Below are 20,415 nucleotides of genomic sequence, written 5' to 3'. Positions count from 1 at the left end.
AAGAGTACCATTCTGCAATCAAGAGAAAATTTTTTGACTCTGCTCTTCGATTAAAAATTTTCTGTGCCCTAACAGAGTTGTAGAGAAAGTAGTTGGAAAAGAATAATGAGGCATACGAATTTAATGAATAGTAAACATCGAGATGCATTAGGAAAAAACTATTTATAATCATAAAAACCCTGTGAAGCAGAAATTGACACAACATTGCAACTATACTTCAATACAAATTTTTTAATTAAAAAATAAAAACTTCAAAAATCCAAGGAAATCTGTGTATGTTCTAATATTTAAATATTGGACTTATATTTTAATTTATTCATACCCTCTGCTTGCCTCTTCCTTCTTCAAAAACTTGATGCTAAAGTGCAGAAGAGATGTGAAACAATTTATATTTCAGCAGTTTTCCTATTATGAACTATAATATGATGTTGGAGATGTACTCAGTGTTTTCTGAAGCACTAAAAATATCTGCCTTAGTATAGAAAAAATTAAAATGCTGGAATATTATTTTTAAGTTGGAAAAGTTGGGAGTCCAAATGAGTCATGTGTTACCATTAACACTTTACAGTACTTTGCTGATCCCAAGTTTATTTTCATTTTCAGGGGTTTTACTCAATTCTCTTTTTTAGTTTGCTCATATTAAGGAAAATTTGTTATTAAACAAATGTGTTACTAGTTCTGTTTCTCACAATGTGGTATTTAATATACTCCATTAGCAGTGAAATAGAGCCACATGAATAGAGTGTTATATTTTTAAAAGAAAGATGAATCAAATACCGTTTTTATTTTTCTCAAGTAAAAATTAGCTGATTCTGTTTGATTTCCACCTGATGAAAGTAAAATTCTGATCAAACATTGAGTAGTCTAGCATATTATATTGTGTTGCAGTCATTGTCATTGTTGTTACTAACTTGAAAACTTGATTTAACATAATACAGAGCTAAAATTATTCATTCCTGGAGGGTCTCCCACCATCACCCTTAGCTCAGCTTGAGCTGTAATTAAATTTTGTTATGCTCATGATCCAGACTGATCAATTGTCAATGATTTCTGCACTTATTTACCAAGTACAATAAAAGCACAAAAAATTTCAACACATACACTACAATGTTTTGGAGTATCAACTAAAGCCATTTATCACAATACAAAAATTTCTTTAGAAGTTCAAATTTCAGGGGAGTTCCCGTCGTGGCGCAGTGGTTAATGAATCCGACTAGGAACCATGAGGTTGCGGGTTCGGTCCCTGCCCTTGCTCAGTGGGTTAACGATCCGGCGTTGCCCTGAGCTGTGGTGTAGATTGCAGATGTGGCTCGGATCCCGCGTTGCTGTGGCTCTGGCATAGGCCAGGGGCTACAGCTCTGATTCGACCCCTAGCCTGGGAATCTCCATATGCCGTGGAAGCGGCCCAAAGAAATAGCAAGAAGACAAAAAAAAAGAAGTTCAAATTTCATAGTGTATTCTACAATTTATCTCATTTTAATACTACAGAGCTTTATATTTCTTACCATGGAGAGAAACTGATGACTCAGAAATAGATATTATGTTATTCCTTGTCTTCTCTGATACTCTTGCACTCTCTCCTGTATTTCCAGGTTGAAGGGACCAATCATATTGGAGTTCAGTGAGCAAGGAGAATGGTAATAGAAGCAGGAGGCCAGGTCACATATGGACTTGTGGGTCATTGAAAGATTTCAGCTTTCACTCTAAGCCTAGAAACCTTGGAGGATTTTAACCAAAGGCATGGCATGGTCATGGGGGTTCCCATTGTGGCTCAGCAGGTTAAGAACCCAACCAGTATCCATGAGGATTGGGCCCCACTCAGTGGGTTAAGGATCTGGTGTTGCCACAAGCTGCAGTGTAGGTCACAGATGCAGCTTGGATCCTGCATTGCTGTGGCTGTGGCATAGGCCTGCAGCTGCAGCTCCAATTTAACTCCTAGCCTGGGACCTTCCATATGCCACAGGTATGACCCTAAAAAAAAAAAAAAAAAAAAGTTAAAGCAGAGGCCAGTTAGAAGACTATTAAAATCATCCACATAAGAGATAATGGTGACTTGGACTAAGTTTGTAGGAATAGGGGTGAGTAGATGAATATATTTTTTTTTAAGGAAAGAAGATCCAGCAATATTACTCAGCAATTAAAAATATTTACTGATATGTGCAACAACATGAATGTGTTTCAGAGACATCATTCTAAGTGAAAAAAATGCCAGCTATCAAAGATGCATATTGTGTTATTCCATTTATGTAGATATAGAAAAAGCAAAATAAGTGACAGAAAACAGACCAATAGTTTCCTAGGACCAGGGATGGGTGTGTAGAAATAACCGCAAGGGAGAATGAAGAAATTTGGGGGAGTGATGGAAGTGCTCCAAAATTTGGATATGGCAGTGTTTGCTCACGGAAATGTACACTTAAAGTGTGAATTTTATTATATATAAATTATACTTCAGTAAAGCTATCAAGAAAAAATTGCATCAAATAAGATTTGCCCACAGAAGTGGTGTATTAGAAAAAGAAATATGGCAAAAACAACCACAATATTTTTGGTCTCAGCTACTGACAGAAAATCATCATTGTATGATTAGCTGTTAGGCAGAGATGAGGTGTAATATGGTAAAATGAGGTTCAGGTGGGCGGGCGGGGAATTTCAGCTTTGAATGTGTTAAATGTGAAATCCTTATTACACGTACAAGTAGAGATGCCAGTTGGTCAATTACACATGTAAATCTGCATTGAAAGAAGTCTCATCTGCAGATATTCATTGAGGACTTCACTACATATAAATATAAAATTTAAAGCCGAAAACTAGAAAAAGACAACATTCTCTATCAATGAATGTTGATACAGAAGAGAAAAAGGACACTAGAATAATTTCCAGATTCCTCTGTCTCTTGTCGTTTCTATTCAAAATGTCTGTAAGGCGACAGAAGACTGTAAACCAGCTATAACTGAGAAAAATAAAAATTATTATAAAAAGTAAATAAATTTTAATTGGAAAATATAGTGGAACCACAGAAAAGCTTACAAACTAGTATAACTGAAAAAACCATGTATACACTGGCAAAATTAAATAAATAATCACAAAAATAAAATAAAATATATGTAAGCCTACTCTAGCTGCCCAGCTAAACTGCAGGAAAATGCCTGGCTAAACACCTGGCTAAAAAGATACTCATTAGCAATAACTGTTGACTGACTGTACCTTAAGATCATTCAGCATTGAAAAGAAAAGAAAAAAGAAAAAGGTCAAGCTAGTGTCCTTATCTTGAAGATGATTTTGAGAAATTACAACTTGAGGCCATAAATACTTAACAAATGAAACAGAATCTACTCTACTTCTATCAGAATAAATCAACAAAAATCTTATTGATTATTAAGAGCAATACAAACCCCTGATCCCTTTATGACCGAGTAGATAAGGATTGGAAACAGTTTTACTTTGCTGTCTCTGCTCACCTGTCTTTGACTATGGATATCCCATAACCCAGTGGTCCATTTTTTGGATCTACTTTATTTTGCTTGGCAATACCAAGCCTGATGATACATGTCTTGTATCATCTTCATATTGTATCTGATACCACTGGCCTTATAGTACATCCAATATTGTCAGTAAGCAACTGCTTTTGTCCTCTGCTAAGATGTTTCCCTGGCAAGCATGTTTTGTATTGTCCTGCTAAATGGGTCTAACTTTAACGAGGCACTTTTGAATTGATGCTGGATAGATTGGAAGTCTTCACCACCTCTCACCACTTCAGAAAACATAATTTGGAGCTTATGATGTTGGATTAGTTCTGGAAAACCAGTCAAATTTTATATCAATAGGCATTCCCATTATGGTTCAGTGGATTAAAAGCCTGACTAGTATCCATGAGGATGTGGGTTTAATTCCTGGCCTCACTCAGTGGGTTAAGGAATCAGCATTGCTGTAAGCTGTGGCATAGGTCATAGATGTGGCTCAGATCCTGCACTGCTGTGGCTGTGGCAAAGGCCTGTAGCTGCAGCTCCAGTTTGACCCATAGCCTGGGAACGTCCATATGCCAAAAGTACAGCCCTAAACCAAAAACAAAACAAATGAAAAAATTGTATCAACCAAAAAGTATTAGTTTCATCATGTTAGAATTAAATTTGGATCCTTTTAAAGCCATTATTGGTTTTCTGAAATTATTTCCTTTCCCTAGTGTTTGTTTTGTTTTGTTTTTGTTTTTGTTTTTTGTTTGTTTGTTTTTAGGGCCATATCCTGCAGCATTGGAAGTTCCCAGGTTAGGGGTTGAATCAGAGCTGCAGCTGCTGGCCTATGCCACAGCCACAGCAATGCCAGGTCTGAGCTAGGTTTGTGACCTACACCACAGCTCATGGCAATTCCAGAACCTTAACTTGCTGAGTGAGGCCAGGGATCAAACCTATGTCCTTATGGATACTAGTCAGGTTTGTTACCACTGAGCCACAACAGGAACTCCTTCCTTGGTATTACTGTTCATGATGTTTATGATGCAAGTTTGCTATCAAACTCAATGCAGTACCAATAGATAGTAACAAATCATTGCCAGTTCAAACTATAATTGTTCAGTTTGAATTATGCATATAAACTTATATTCAGGAATCTATATTTCTGTGTGTTGATATATAGATATGCAAATACAAACATACATACATATATTTGTGTGTGTGAGTGCATTTTCATTTAATATCAATCACTGATAATCACATTTTTGTTACAGGCTGGGCTTTGCTTAAGCAAGCAAGACTTCTATGGTTTTTCTCATTCTACAGTGCTATACTTAGCACTTTTTTCTGATAACATTTTCTTACTCTCTAGTAGATATTTACCAAAGGTTATTATATAACTATATAATGTAACTTTCCCATTGGATTAATGAAGATATTTAAATTGTTCCATGGTGAAACTGACAACTGATCAAAACTCAGGTCTGAAACAATGGACTTTGACTGGTTGCATTTAATATATGTGTGTGCTGCTTCATTACTTCTTAATATTATACCATGTCATACTTGATAAGTACTATGGTAATATACATTTCAATCTTATTTTATATTACATACTTAAGAACATCATGCTTTTAATTTGTAGAGAAGGAATGATATCTTTGTTAGAATTGTTCACTTTTGAAAAACAGAGTAATCCAAAGGAGTGTAAATTTTAAGCATTGTAAACACTCCTTTCTTCATCAACTATGTCACTTCTCCATGGTAATTTGTTGGTGAGTCATTAATTCATTGTCTTCTTTTAGTTATTCTCCAGATGATATTTACTCTTAGTAATTGTTGAGTATTCTTAGATATTCAGTTACTTTAAATTTGGAAAGCCATGGACAGTGAAATAAAAACAGTTGTATTAAAACAAACTAGAGATACTTTAAAAAGTAAATCAAGGAGTTCCCGTCGTGGCACAGTGGTTAATGAATCCGACTAGGAACCATGAGGTTGCGGGTTTGATCCCTGGCCTTGCTCAGTGGGTTAAGTATCTGGCAGCTCCATGAGCTGTGGTGTAGGTTGCAGATGCGGCTCAGATCCTGCGTTTGGCTCTGGCATCGGCCAGCGGCTACAGCTCCTCTCCGATTAGACCCCCCTGGCCTGGGAACCTCCATATGCTGCAGGAAGCGGCCCTAGAAAAAGCAAAAAGACAAAAAAAAAAAAAAAGTAAATCAAGCTAGTACTAATGCTAAGAAATCTTTTGACCAGAAGAATGAAGGATATGTGATATTTAAATGATGTCCTTAGTTTCAAACTATTAATCTTTTTAATGCACTTATATAGGGATTATGGAAGTAATTTATTATCTATCTGCAAAAGCTTAAAAAATTGGTTAAGGGTGGAGGATATTGGAAATACCCTATTAAAAGAAATGCTCAACTCTCCATTGAAGAGTGAATATATCTTCCCAATGGAGGCCCAACATAACTAAACTTTCATCTTTTCATTGAAGAATCACAGACAGAAAGAGAGAGAGAAAACATAATGTGTCAACAATCAATGCACCTGATATTTTTAAAATTATTAGTCTAAAGCTGGAATCATGGGTAGCCTGTAAGATTCAACCTTGGGGTGATATATTTCTTCCAGATTTATAACTAACAGGCTTCATAGTTTAGGAAACACATGGTCCTTTACCATTTAATTTTTAAAAATTAAATGACAAATCATTTAAATTAAAATTTAAAGAACTATGTTATGAATCTTTCAACTACTTCAAATATGGCATATTAACATCAGGAAAAAAGCAGAAGACTAGGCATTTTGTCACAATGAATAGGTGTTTGTTTTTTCTGAAATGTATCATTAAGATTTTTTAAAAAGATTAAAACAGTTTGAGTATTTAGCATATATATGTCCTTACCAAAGAAAAATAGCATTTTTGCTAGTACCTTAAAAAAAAATACTTCAAATCTGGTACCAAATCAAAACTAAGCAATATAGTTTACAAAAAGGGAATATTTTAGAATATATATAATAATAATATATATATATTATATATAATATATATATAATAATAATCAATGCAGCAAATATTGAACACATACTGTATGTAAGTCACTATATAAGACATTGTTAGAAATGCCAAATCTCAGTTCTAACTCCGTACTTACTGAATGTGAATCTCTAGTTAACAATCTCCCCATGTTATCTGAATGTACTTTAAAGTTTGAGGCAGATATTATGGAAAAACACTCAGACAAAATGACAGTAGGAGTTCCTGTCATGGAACAGCAGAAACGAATCTGACTAGGAACCCTGAGGTTGCGGATTCGATCCCTGGCCTCGCTCATGGTTAAGGCTCCATGAGCTGTGAGCTGTGATGTAGGTCATAGACACCGCTTGGATCTGGCATTGCTGTGGCTGTGGCTGTGGTGTAGGCCGGCAGATGTAGCTCTGATTAGACCCCTAGCATGGGAACCTCCATATGCCATGAGTGCGGCCCTAAAAAAAACCAAAAAAAAGGAAAGAAAATAACAGTAAGAATGAATCTCCAGTGGCAGTATAATCAATTTACACGTAAATATAAAATGTGTTGGAAACAGAGAGGAGAGATTGTCCTGTGAACCAGATCTGTAGCTTAGGCTCCTGGCTGGATATAGAGGGTGGGTGGAGAGAAGAGTAATGATTTCAGCTCTGAGTATGTTGCATTTGATTTGCCTTTGAGCCATGATTTAAGGGTACATGCTTAGGAAGAAGATGGACATGTGAGTCTAGAGATCAGAAATTAGTTCTCAACTGGAACCACTGACTTAGAGATTGGTAGCATATTGATAGTAACTAAAGTCATGTGAGTGGGAAGAGTTGCTTAATGAAAATATATGAGGTGAAAAAAAATTTAAAGGCTTTGGAAACAATCCTTAGAACCACAAACATAGAAGGACATGCCAACAAATAAGGCTGCAATGGGAAGCCAGAAAAAAACACAGGAAGATAATATAGATGGAAAAGTCAGAGGATAAGATATTTCTAGAAAGAAGGCATCAATAGTAATATCTTTGTTTGGGTTGCCCTACAAGAGCCTAAAAAAAAGGATTTGGGTGTAGGTAATTTATTAGGGAGTAATTCCAAAAAGCAAAATGGGGAAACAGGAAGAGTAAGACTAGAGAAAAGAGAAAACCAGTGAAGTATATTTTATTGAGTTGTTTTCTAATATGAGCAAGTGTGACTTTGTCCTACTGGAGAGAACCTCGGAAGAACCATGCAGAATGCACTTTTTAATTATCTTTTGGAAGGATGAGAGGCTATGACATTAATCATGAGACTCATTTCTCTTATTGGTTAATGTTACCTACATCTTTCTCCATCCCCAAACTCTCATGGAACTCTAGCTTGAGCTGAGGAAGTTTTTTAAGCTTCTTAGAAAGATCTGAGACAGAAACCCTGAGATGGACTTAAGTATAGTTGGGAACAGAGGTGGGCCAGCTTGGCAGGATAGAGGGATTGTATGAGGCACCATTCATGTCTGCTACTGGTGTGCAGTGCTGTTTAAATACCACATAAGAAAGTCTTGCCAAGTATCTAATTATTGGTAATCACTGGGAAATTATGGAAATGTAAGAACATTTTAGTGGAGTAGAGGAATGGACACTATAATTCAGTGTTTAAACTTTCAGTGAAAAGACAGTGAGTATGGATCACTCTTTCAAGAAATTGATTGAGAAAAGAAAGGAGAAAAGTAGGCTAGTAGATGGAGGGCTACTTGTGCTCAATTGAGAACCCTTTTTTAAAGATGGGAATATCATGTAGTGAATAAGAGCACAAACTATGGATCCAGATTGCCTGAGTTTGAATCCTGGCTTCGATACTAATTAGCTGCATGACTTTTCACAAATTATTTAAGTTCTCTGTGCCACAGTTTCATCATATGTAAGGTAACTCTAATGGTAGCAATCTCATAAGGTTGTTTTGAGGGATTAAATGAGTAAATATGAATAAACGGTTTTGTTGAGATTCTTAAAAATTTTGTAATATTCAAGGGCTAGATATTATTTTTATGATTATTAACTCAAGTGGTGAGTATATTTAAAAGCTCTTTGACTGGATCCAACACATGGAGAGAAACTTGAAGATACAACCTAGAAATTAGAGCAGTTAGAGTAATGTTTCTATGAAGGAATAAGGAGAAGACGTTCAAACACTGGTGAAAGATTAGTTTCAAATGAGAGAAAAGACATTTCTTCCATTGTAACAAGAAGGAAAGAAGGAGAAAAAATAAGTATCTTTCTGAATGAGTTAATAGATGTTCTTGTGTGAAAACTTCTATTTCTTTTTGAAATTTTAGGTAAGGTTATCATCTGTGAATGAAAGTATTTTTTAGGAGAAGGAAATAAGACTGATTAGACAGTGTAGAATGGTTTAAATGGTCCTTTTGAAATACATGAAAGACTGCTTAGGTTACCATGGTATGTCAGTCTGTACTTATGTTAAATTAAAGATCAAAATTACTTTTTTACATGCAGACACACACACATACACACACACACACACACAGAGCACACACACAAGAAAAACTGCAGTGAGAGAGATCAAAGCCATTCAGAGCAGGCAAACACTCGAAAGGATTTCTAAAATATCCAAGCACACATTTTAACTCCATTATAATGATGAGTGGCTTTAAATTTCCAGTTATCATCTATCCCCTTGACTTTTATCTTATAATTACTAAAAAATTAATTTTCTAAGAATGTTTCACATGAACAATTTATTTACTTTATAATTAAACATTTTATTCTCTTTGATAAATACACTGACCTCTCATCATTGTTATGTTTTTTGATTGCTTGCTTCATTAACTCTTAAACAATGTTACTCTTACTTTTGGAAAACTTTTTGAAATTTGGCCATTTACAAACCAAACTGTTAAGAAGAAAGAAAAAACGAAAATTTCCAATTTTCTTAAATCTTGCTTTTAATTTGATATATATTCTGTGAAGTATCTGAATAGATAGTGCTAGGTTTCTGATCTTAGCAGAAATTTTTTCAGCTTTTCAACATTGAGAATGACATTTGTGGGTTTGTCATACATATATGTCCTATATTATGTTGAGGTAGGTTCCCTCTATGCCCACTTTCTGAAGAGTTTTTATCAGGAAGGGTGTTGGATTTTGTCAAAATCTCTTTCTGCATCTATTGAGATAATTATATGGTCTCTATTCTTCAATTTGTTGATGTGGTGTATCACACTGATTGATTTGCAGATATTGAAAAATCCTTTCATCTCTGGAATAAATCCCACTTGATCATGGTGTATGATCTTTTTAATATATTGTTGAATTTAGTTTGCTAGTTTGTGTGTGTGTGTGTGCGTGCTTTTTTGTTGTTGTTGTTGTTGTTTTAGGGCCACACCCACAGCATATGGAGATTCCCAGGCTAGGCGTCAAATTGGAACTCTAGCCACCAGCCTACCCACAGCCACAGCAATGCAGGATCCGAGCTGCATCTGCGACTTACACCACAGCTCATGGCGATGCCATTATCCCCAACCCACTGAGCAAGACCAGGGATCTAACCCATTACCCCATGGTTGCCATTCAGACTCGTTTCTGCTGCACCACAACAGGAACTTGCAGTTTGCTAGTATTTTGTTGAGAATTTTTGCATCTGTTTTTATCAGTGATATTGGCCTATAATTTTCTTTTTTGTGGTATCTTTGTTTGGTTTTGGTATTAGGTGTGATGGTGGCCTCATAGAAAGAGTTTGGGAGTGTTCCTTCCTCTGCAATTTCTTGGAATAGTTTCAGAAGGATGAGTGTTAACCCTTCTCTAAATGTTTGATAGAATTTGCCTAGGATGCCATCTGGTCCTGGACTTTTTTGTTTGTTGGAAGTTTTTTAATCACAGTTTCAATTTCAGTACTTGTGATCAGTCCATTCATCTTGTCTATTTATTCTTGGTTTAGTCTTGGAAGATTACACCTTTCAAGAATTTGTCCATTTCCTCTAAGTTGTCCATTTTATTGGCATATAGATGCTTGTAGTAGTCGCTTATGATCCTTTGTATCTCTGTGAGGTCTGTTGTAACTTCTTTTTCATTTATAATTTTACTTTTTATTTTTATTTATTTATTTATTTTTGGTCTTTTGTCTTTAGGGCCGCACCCTCAGCATTTGGAGGTTCTCAGGCAAAGGGTTGAATCAGAGCTGTAGCTACGGTCCTACGCCAGAGCCACAGCGATGCCAGGTCCAAGCCGTGTCTGCAACCTACACCACAGCTCAGGGCAAACTGGATCCTTAACCCACTGAGTGAGGCCAGGAATTGAACCCACATCCTCACGGATACTAGTCGGGTTTGTCACTGAGCCATGACGGGAACTCCCATTTCTAATTTTATTGATTTGAGCTACCTCCCTTTTTTTCTTGATGAGTCTAGGTAAGGGGTTATCAACTTTGTTGACCTTTTCAAAGAACCAACTTTTATTTTATTTATTTATTTATCCATTTATTCATGTATTCATTTATTTTGCTTTTTAGGGCTGCACCTGTGGCATATGGAATTTCCCAGGCCAGAGGTCAAATCCAGGTTGCAGCTACCAGCCTACAACACAACCACAGCAACACAAGATCCTTAGCCCACTGAGCAAGGCCAGGGATTGAACTTCAGTCCTCATGAATACTGGGTTCATAACCACTGAGCCATGATATTGATCTTTTCTATTGTTTTCTTTGTTTCCAGTTCATTTATTTCTGCTCTGATCTTTATAATTTCTTTCCTTCTACTAACTTTGGTTCTTCTTGTTCTTTCTTTCGTTGCTTTAGGTATTAAATTAGGTTGTTTACTTTAGATTTCTTATTTCCTGAGGTAGGCTTGTATTGCTATAAACGTCCCTCCTAGAATTGCCTTTGCTGCATCCCATAGGTTTTAGATCCTTGTGTTTTCATTTTCATTTCTCTCTAGATATTTGATTTCCTCTTTGATTTCTTCAGTGATCCATTGGTTGTTTAGTAGCATACTGTTTAATCTCTATATATTTGCTTTAGAGGCAACACAAAAGGTGTTTAGTGAATACATTTTTGTTTTTCTCTTCTTGTTTGTTTTTCAATTTAAAAATGTATTTTTATATATGCTGAAAACACATAATACAAATTATGTGTAATGATGAGTAAAAACTTTAAGTATCCCCTATTTTACATATATTTGAAATGAATCTGACTAGGATCCATGAGGACTTAGGTTCGATCCTTGGCCTCGCTCAGTGGGTTAAGGATCTCATGTTGCTGTGAACTGTGGTGTAGGTTGCAGACATGGCTCGAATCTGGCGTTGCTGTAGCTATGGAGTAGGCCAGCAGCTGCAGCTCTGATTAGACCCCTAGCCTGGGAACCTCCATATGCCATGGAGGGAGCCCTAAAAAGACAAAAAACACACACATACAAAAAAAATCTATGCAATGCTTTTCTTCCTTTTTGCCTATTTATAAAATAATTAAATGAACACTATAAATTATGAGTAAAATAGAATATTCTGAATATGCATTGGTAAAACAATTTGTATCAAATATATTATTAAAAAAAAAAAAAGAGAGTTCCCTTCGTGGCGCAGTGGTTAACGAATCCGAGTAGGAACCATGAGGTTGCGGGTTCAATCCCTGGCCTTGCTCAGTGGGTTAATGATCCGGCGTTGCCCTGAGCTGTGGTGTAGGTTGCAGACGTGGCTCGGATCCCACGTTGCTGTGGCTCTGGCGGAGGCCGACAGCTACAGCTCTGATTCTACCCCTAGCCTGGGAACCTCCATATGCCGCGGGAGCGGCCCAAAAAATGGCAAAAAAAAAAAAAAAAAATATATATATATATATAGTAAAAAGGGCAGCGTAACTTATTTTGGATGTCATTTGTTTTTGAAACTTATAATATATTATATATAATATATTAAATATTATATATTTTATAAATATATAATATATATGTTTTAAATATATATCCCAAAATATCTGTTGATAATTATTCATAATAAATTTATTAGTTGAATTACTGCCATTTGCTCAACATTTTATTATCCTAAAGCTAAATTTATTATCTAATGAGATTCCATGTAAATATCAAGCAATTTAGAGTTTCTATATGCTAATATTAATTAATAAGTATTTTCTTAGCCATTTGTCATAAAACTGGTAGTTTTGGCTAAACAGAGTATTATGATATATTGTATTATTTTTTAATATTAATGCATAAGCAAATTGACTTTAGAATAAAATGTAGGAGTTCAGATTCCCTGTGTTAGGTTTCTGGGAGCATTTACTATCATCTCTAAGGATTATTCTGCACTTCAGGAAGGAAGCTGAGTTTTGGTGGCAAAATCCTACAATAATCAATTATTTCTGGAATTTGGAGTCTCCCTACATAAGAACTTTTAAAAGTGATGAAATGACAGTTATCATTACAGTCTTAAGTTACACATAGACATACTACAGGTTGAGTCTGCTGTGGTCATGAGCCTCATTGTAAAAGATGGCCTGAGCTATCGTAGAACACACTGTACAGTAATTCGCTGCTTCCTGAGAGACAGACTTCAGTTAAAAATTTAACTACTTATATCCAGTGTTTTATAGATTTGAAGACTGGAGTTAGAATCAAAAATTTATGGGTCCATTGACTTGATTAGTTATTACGAATTACTAATTTTACTTTTTATGTTATGGGTTCTTAAAATGAAAAATACAGCTTCTGATTCCTGTCTTCCAGGAGTCTTCAGTATATAAAATCATCCCTGGATACTTGAAGACTATCTACCCTTTTAGGTGTGCACATGGCTGTGTTGGTGACAAAGTAACACCTTTTATTTTTTAGTATAATACATAATTTAATACATAATTTTTATTCACTCCCTTTTGTAAATAACCGCTTATGTCCTAATCAATTAGCCATTAATCTTTAGACATGATTTTGTCATATTTCTTATATACTCTCCACAGCCCTAAGAAATAGCTTATTAAATAATGTCAAACTTAAAGAAATTGTCACAATTTCAAAATCTTGATAGAAAAAGTTGAAATAGAAGGCATAAGAGGAATTCCCATTGCGATTCAGCAGTAACGAACCCGACTAGTATCCATGAGGATATGGGTTTGATCCCTGGCCTCACTCAGTGGGTTAAGGATCTGGCGTTGCGAATGCTGTGAGCTGTGGTGTAGGTCACAGACAAGGGTTGGATCCTGCATTGCTATGGCCGTGGCTGTAGCAGCAGCTGCAGCTCTAATTTGATCTAGCCCGGGAATTTCCATATGCTGCATGGAAAAAAAAAACCAAAAAGAAAAAAAGAAGGCATAGAGGAACTGTCAGTCAATCAAGTACTTCATCACTTAATATCAAACTGCATATACTTTGCACATGTTTTTATTACCTTCTCCTATTTTTATAATTACTATAAACATGTTTTTATTACCTTCTATTTTTATAATTACTATAAATATGTTTTTATTACCTTCTATTTTTATAATTACTATAAACATTTTTGGAATTATGGAAGGCAGTTTCTCTTTTATAATCAATAATTTCCTCCTTCTTATTGCTGTGTTTGGCAGAAAGACTAATATAGATTTGGACAGAAACCACAGTTCTTTAAAGAATAGAATAATCCACTTTAATTGCTGTGGATTAGAGTTCAGAATCTTATATTTAATAAATTTTCTCTGAGTGATAAACAATAATAATCAGTAATAGTAAAATATGAATCCAAAATTTCAAGTCATGTGGGAGAAGCTTCCTATCTGGCATCCTCCATTGACACCATTATTATAACTGAAAGGAGGCAGAGATCACATTCTTTGTATCTTTCACCTAAAGAATTTTCAGGAAGTGCATAACAAACCAGATTTGCAATCAGTGAATGCTTGAGAACTTAGTATGTACAAACACCTTAGCAGATTCAGTGGTAAACAGGACAGCCAAGGGCTGACACTTAGCATGTTAGTCACAGGTGCTCTTAGCATAAATAAGAAGTAAACTCAGCATTGTCTACAAGTGAAAGAGGAATTTACATTGCCTAAGGAGTCAGAGAATACTTCCCTGATGTAGTGACATTTGAGGAGAAAATCAAAGAATAAATAGATATTAGTCAGGGAATTATGTGGTAGAAGAACATCCCAGATTGAGGAAACAGCATGAGCATACAGCCAGCAGGGTAAGTTTAAGAATATGAAAGACATTGACTATAGCAAGGCATAGTGAACAAAGGGGTAATGCACACAGTAGAGGAGGAGAAGCCCACATGGGCCAAAGAAGCTGGACTTAATCCTGAAGCCAATGGGAAGCTATTAAAAGGCTTTGAGGAAAGATTTCTCTGGGTCGTTGAAAATGAATTAAAGCCACAGGAAGTAAGTATGTTCAAATAGATACGGAGACTGTAGTTAGAATGCTAGGGATGAGTTTAGAGGATAAAGTTACTTTGATTAGAATAATAATAATGATGATGCAAGGGAAAAGTATTGAAACTTTCGGCAAATAGAATTTACATGATTTGGTGATGCCTTGAGGATTGGGATGAAGGAGTAGGGCGATACTAAGGTGGGAGTGATTCAGTTTTCTGTCAAGGATAACATTTCATGAATACAAAAACAATAGAAATATGATTAAGAGAGATTTTTTAATTTTTGGAATTGTTTACATTTGCCATGCTATCATTATAGCTCTCTGCTTTTAACTAGAGCATGTCAGAGAAATGCTTACATTTTCTGTTTCTTCCATTTAGTCTCAAATCACTGCAACTGGTTTTGAATTGCCCCCACTCCTGAGACATACACACAATCCAGTGAAACCACTGAGAGCAAAACTTTACTGAAACTAAATTCAGTGGATACTTTTCAATTACCTTCTACTGTGACATCCTGTATTTTTCAGGAATAAAAGGGTGCCTTAAATTTATTTTTTAAAATCTCACCTATTAGTATATTTCTAAACTGAACACAATAAAATTGTGAAAATAAATACTCAAAGAAAAATGAAGAGATATTTGGAATCTAAATGAGTTCTAGTAATTGCAGGAAATATTTAAGAAAGTAGGGGAATGTAGAGAGACTATAGAGACTGTAGGGAAAGGTAGGGGAAAATTCAGAAAAAAGAATCGTGAAATAAGTGATAAGAAACATGGACCACCTCCATCCAAGTGAGTCACTTATCCAAAGGCTCACCATCCAGCTAGTGGAGTTCAAACTAGAATTCTGTATGTAGCCAGGTTATCCATCAAGTCTGAGTTTAACTGAGACATATTTAGACAAGAACAGGTTCAAGAAACCTATATCCTGCTCAATATTTCTTAGCTGTTTACTTAGGGATTGGTTTCATTTAAGTAAGAAAAGCATAGGGTCTAGGAATAGTCAGCCCAACCAGGGATGTTGTAGAGAGAAGTCCTATAGGAAAATCTCTTGAGAAAACTCAATAGATATGGACAGGATAGGAAGGCTGAAAAAAAATGAAACTAAAAATAAAAGCTAGTTGTGCAAGAAATAAAAGTGATTAAAAATCCATGAAACAAAAAGAAATATCACCAAATGTTCTACTTGGCATTGTGATATGCAGTCATAGTAATGTCAACACTTTGTGGATTTGGTAGGTTCAGTTATGAGTACACAATTATAACCTGCCTCTACATTGTAAAAGTAGAGATGACAGATGCTAGAAAGTAGGGATGAAGGAGGAAGCTTGTTACTTTCACCTGGTATACTTGTCTAGTGTTCTCTGAACAAGTTCTAAAAATATAAATACATTATGTAAAGTTGCAAGGGAAGAATTAACATTAGTGACACAATTATAGTGTGAGAAAAGGAGTGAGATGATATGAGGACTGTAAGTAGTTAAACCACTTTGTCATGGCAAAAAGTCAGTAAGTGATGCCTGTAATTAATCCATATAAAATAGAAATATAATGCTTACTTATATGGACAAAACACCTTTTAAAAAACGGTGGCATGGAAAAAATGAGACTGGTGGGTTTGACAATGCAATGTAGCCATTTGTTATAAACCCTCTGTTAGATCTCATTTTTTTAACATTGTCAGGGAGAAAGAAAATGTTCCTCTATCCTTCTAGTTTCTTCTGACTCGTCTAAGAAGTAAATTGACATGAACCAGTTAACAGGTGAAAATCTTATTTCTCATATGTACTTGAATCCCGCATACTTGATAGGGTCAGAAAGCCCACATATAGGAGTGGTTCAGAGACAGAGATGAAATAAGGTATATATGCCATCCTGGGCTAAAAAATGGGATAGGGCCTGTGGCTCTCAAAGACAGGAGGGTAATAATTCATGGGACTACAAGAAAAAAAGCAATTGTGGAGTTCCCATCGTGGCTCAGTGGTTAATGAATCTGAATAGGAACCATGAGGTTGTGGGTTCGATCCCTGGCCTTGCTCAGTGGGTTAAGGATCTGGCGGTGCCATGACCTGTGGTGTAGGTTGCAGACACGGCTCGGATCCCGCGTTGCTGTGGCTGTGGCGTAGGCTGGTGGCTACAGATCCGATTAGACCCGTAGCCTGGGAACCTCCATATGCCGTGGGAGCGGCCCTAGAAAAGGCAAAAAGACAAAAAAAAAAAAAGAAAAGAAAAGAAAAGCAGTTGTGTAAGTAGATGTTTGCCTTCACACAGATGGGACCACTTAGATAATATTTATCTCTTTAGTAATAACTCTTTTTCTGGGAAAAAAAGTCCCCAATTTAAATTATTCTATGTAGTCAAGGGAGGGGAAGTAATTTCTCTTGAACCTACAGAGTCTCAAACTAATCCACATGCCAAATGACACATCTTGGGGAGGCCTGTTCTGAATGCCTATAATATCACGTACACTCATTATTTATGTACATTATTTTAAGTGCACAGAACATTTAAAAAATAAAAGTACATTAGAATTTTAAATGGTAACTGTTTTTTAGTCTTTTAGATCTGATGAGATGAAATTTGATTTTATATATTCAAGAGAGAATTGTATTTGCATCTTTGGCTTTCAAAAATCTTTTCATCAGTGATATGAAAGGCAACACATCACCTTTTGCATATAGTATATTGCAAGATTAACAGAACTTTGCTATTTTATCATTTTTGACTTTACCAAGTTATATATAACTTCTAACTTTGAGTTCATTCATTGTCCCTCTACCACTATGAGTCTTCTTCAGAGATTTGTTTGTAATTTTTATTTCCTCACATCACACGAAGGTGATATTTTTATTCATTCTTGTAAGTATTGTTATATGAGGAAAATATATACAAAAAGAAATAGCTTCCGTTTTCTTTAAGTGTGTTCTAACAGTTCTAATGACGATTACTACTTAATTCCCAAGTTCACTGGCCAGGGTCCAATACACATTTTCTAAGAATATATTCCTTTTGAGCCTGCTCCCTTTGAAACTTTATCCTTTGGATTCTGTTAATCAAGCTTTTCTGGTTCTGCTCTTATGTCTTCCTGGCTAACGTGAGTTCCCTGAACTTGCACAACTGACAAGACAACTGCTTTTACAACATTGGTTCCACTTTTTGTCTTTTTATTTCTTCATTGGATGCGTCCTTAGTGACCCCTTAGTCATGAACTACATGTATGTTTTCTCTTCTGACCTACGTCATAACCATGAGGATGTGTCACAGGCATCTTAAATTTTACTTGTCAGAAATTGAATTTCTTCTCTTCCCCCCTACTCTCACTCAGACATACTTCCTTATGTCCTAGGCTAACACAGTATTTGGCATATAGAAGTGTCCTGTTAAAACATATTGCTAGAGTTTCTAACTCAGAGTTTCTGATTCACTTGGTCTGGGGTGCAGACTACACATGTGCATTTCTAGTCCCCAGGTGATACTGGCAATTTGGTAATCACACCTTGAGAACCAGTGGCCCACAGCAGTCAATTAATACTTGTTAGGCCAATAATTACTGTGAATAAATGAGTGTTTAAAATATGTAACATAGACTCAAAATTCAAACTGAACTTGGTAAATGACAAGAAATATTCATGGAACTTTTGTCTGAAGGAACAGGAGAATCATTTACTATAGATCAGTAGACTGAAGTCTAAAAGAATTTGAATGATTTCTGCGAGGAAAAATAATGAGACTCAACCAAGCCTGAATTTCCATGAAAATTAAATAATTTCATAGGTAACATTTGTATCTAGTTAAACAAATATGAATGAAGAAAATACTATTAAGTTTTAGTGCTGCCTCCTATACCCTTGAGATGCATGCAGAGAAAGGAGAATTCTAGAGGTCAGTAAAGGATTCTTACTACTCCAAGCAGTGTTTGGGCGAACACTTTTTTGTTGAGGAAAAGTAAACAGAGATTACTTGACACCTAATGGTCCTGATAAAAGTTGAATCCTTTATTTGGCCAGAACTGAAAGGACTTTCATCAATGTCCTAAGTGTCCAACCTGGCAGCCCTGTTGTCTGAAGTTATTTTATTGTTTTCCCAAGTTTGGATATTTGACAGAACCCACTAGACTCCGCAGGTGATACTCATATGAGGCTTTTGTTGGAAGGCGAGAGACACAATGAAGCAGAGAAAAAGAATGTCACAAGCATCAGCGACCAGAGGGCCTTTTCCCAGCACTGTGCCTGTGGGTTCTGTCTTTGGGCCCCTGGAACATGCTGAGTCTCTGGCCTGATTCACCAAGATCTATGCGAGGAGTCTTGACTTGGAAGGAGCTCACCACCAAAGCTCTCAGTTGAGCCAAACTAGTCAAACCACGTTGGCTAGTTGCAAATCATTAGAGTATAGGTTAGCATTGAGGGGTCGCCAGTGGTGTTTTAGACCCTAAACAATGCATCAAATATCCCACTGCCCTCTTTTTAGCTAAGACTAAAAGTCAGGTACACCTATGTCTCTAGAAATAAAGATGGAGCTTTTTCAGTCCAGCTGCAAATCAACTTTATTCTACACAGCAATCTTGTAGAAAAGGCTACCAAAGCTTTTTTCCTGTGAACCAGCTTTATGAGGGGTCAAGTAGGCTGAATCCCAGGTCTCTAGGGGTGGACTACCAAGGATAGGTAGGCATAGAGATTCTGACCAATCCTTTCCAAGTACATATGAGAAGCCACTCACACACGGAGACAGTGACAGCGTTGGGGCCTAAATTCAGAATGCCTAAATCATAATCAAGTTTCTTCAGATATATATATCTGTATGTATGTATATACACACACACACACACACACACATATACACACACACATATATACATACACCTGGAAGCTTTAAATACTTTAGGGAACAGTCTGGTGACTGAATAAAGGAATTGCATGACAAAGTTTTACTTCCTTTAAGAATACTAATCTCTAACGAAGAATATCCAAAAATATGAATATTATATGTAAGGAAAGTATGTAAAAAATTTGAAGAAATATAATATAATGGATTGCTATTTGTCATTACACAGAAGTGTTATCAACTAACAATTGACAATTTTGATGATTATGGGCAAAGTGTCTGGTCACCTAGAATTTCTAGTCTGAGCTCTGTTGTCAGGAAAATTTTTAAGAGAAAAATTGTCATAGGTAATACAACAAATGTATTGTGTTTAAGGAAGGATGTTTATTCCAGTATCTTTATCCAGTTTTATTACCTACCTTTTTTTGGTACTCGTTTTTATGATCTATACAATGAAACTAATATTGGGGCTCTAACTAATTTTTTCAAAGTATAATATTCTGACCGCCTGTATTTGAAATATCCAGGGACTATTTCTCAAACTTAAATGTGAAAGAATATTTTTGAGGTGCACATTCTTACTTCATCAGTTAGAGGTAAACCCTGAAATTCTCTTCTAATAAGTTCCCAGGTAAAATCCATACTTCTGTGCTCCTGTTTGATTTACAGGGATTATTTTTTAAATGTGTATGTATATGAATGTGTGTATAAATTTAAAAAGGCAGATACCACAATGGAATCAAGGTCTGGAGTTAAACCTGCAATCACTTGCCCAAAAGACTACCTCACCTCAGATT

At 35.8% G+C, this 20,415-nt stretch overlaps 1 protein-coding gene across 1 annotated transcript in view; it reads left to right on the top strand.

Moving 5' to 3' along the window:
- The window catches only part of HCN1 (hyperpolarization activated cyclic nucleotide gated potassium channel 1), a 371,079-nt gene that overhangs the window by 274,279 nt on the left and 76,385 nt on the right, over window positions 1-20,415 (top strand). The gene's annotated exons all lie outside the window — the stretch shown is intronic.

The sequence above is a fragment of the Sus scrofa genome, chromosome 16, assembly GCF_054392235.1.
Source record: "Sus scrofa isolate SSC_HxYL_T2T_F1_AM1 chromosome 16, Sscrofa_HxYL_maternal_Yorkshire_Landrace_v2.0, whole genome shotgun sequence".
NCBI classification, from domain to species: Eukaryota; Metazoa; Chordata; class Mammalia; order Artiodactyla; family Suidae; genus Sus; species Sus scrofa.
This window is presented reverse-complemented; position numbering and strand designations above follow the sequence as displayed.